Source organism: Wasmannia auropunctata, unplaced genomic scaffold, assembly GCF_000956235.1.
Source record: "Wasmannia auropunctata unplaced genomic scaffold, wasmannia.A_1.0 LD336099.1, whole genome shotgun sequence".
Classification (NCBI taxonomy): domain Eukaryota; kingdom Metazoa; phylum Arthropoda; class Insecta; order Hymenoptera; family Formicidae; genus Wasmannia; species Wasmannia auropunctata.
This window is the reverse complement of record NW_012026791.1, coordinates 200538-200813: the sequence shown is the minus strand read 5'-3', so window position 1 is coordinate 200813 and position 276 is coordinate 200538.

The following is a 276-nucleotide window of genomic DNA, read 5'->3' as shown; positions in this document are numbered from 1 at the left end:
ATTGTTTCGCTACGTGGCTTTAATTTCAGTTTTGCGAATGGACGCATCTGTAATGTTGTGTCGCCTATGTTGAGTTGTTTCTTCCCGAGATCGCATTTCGCGTTTTGTTTCTGCAGGAAGTCAATACCCAAGATTCCTTCATATTCGATAGGAAAATCGTCTCGTACTATGAAGACGGTATGGCGAACTTTTCGGTCTCCAATTGGTATTGTCGCTCGGATCTTACCAATCGTCTGAATTTTGTGACCGGTTACTCCCGTTAGAGTCATACGATCC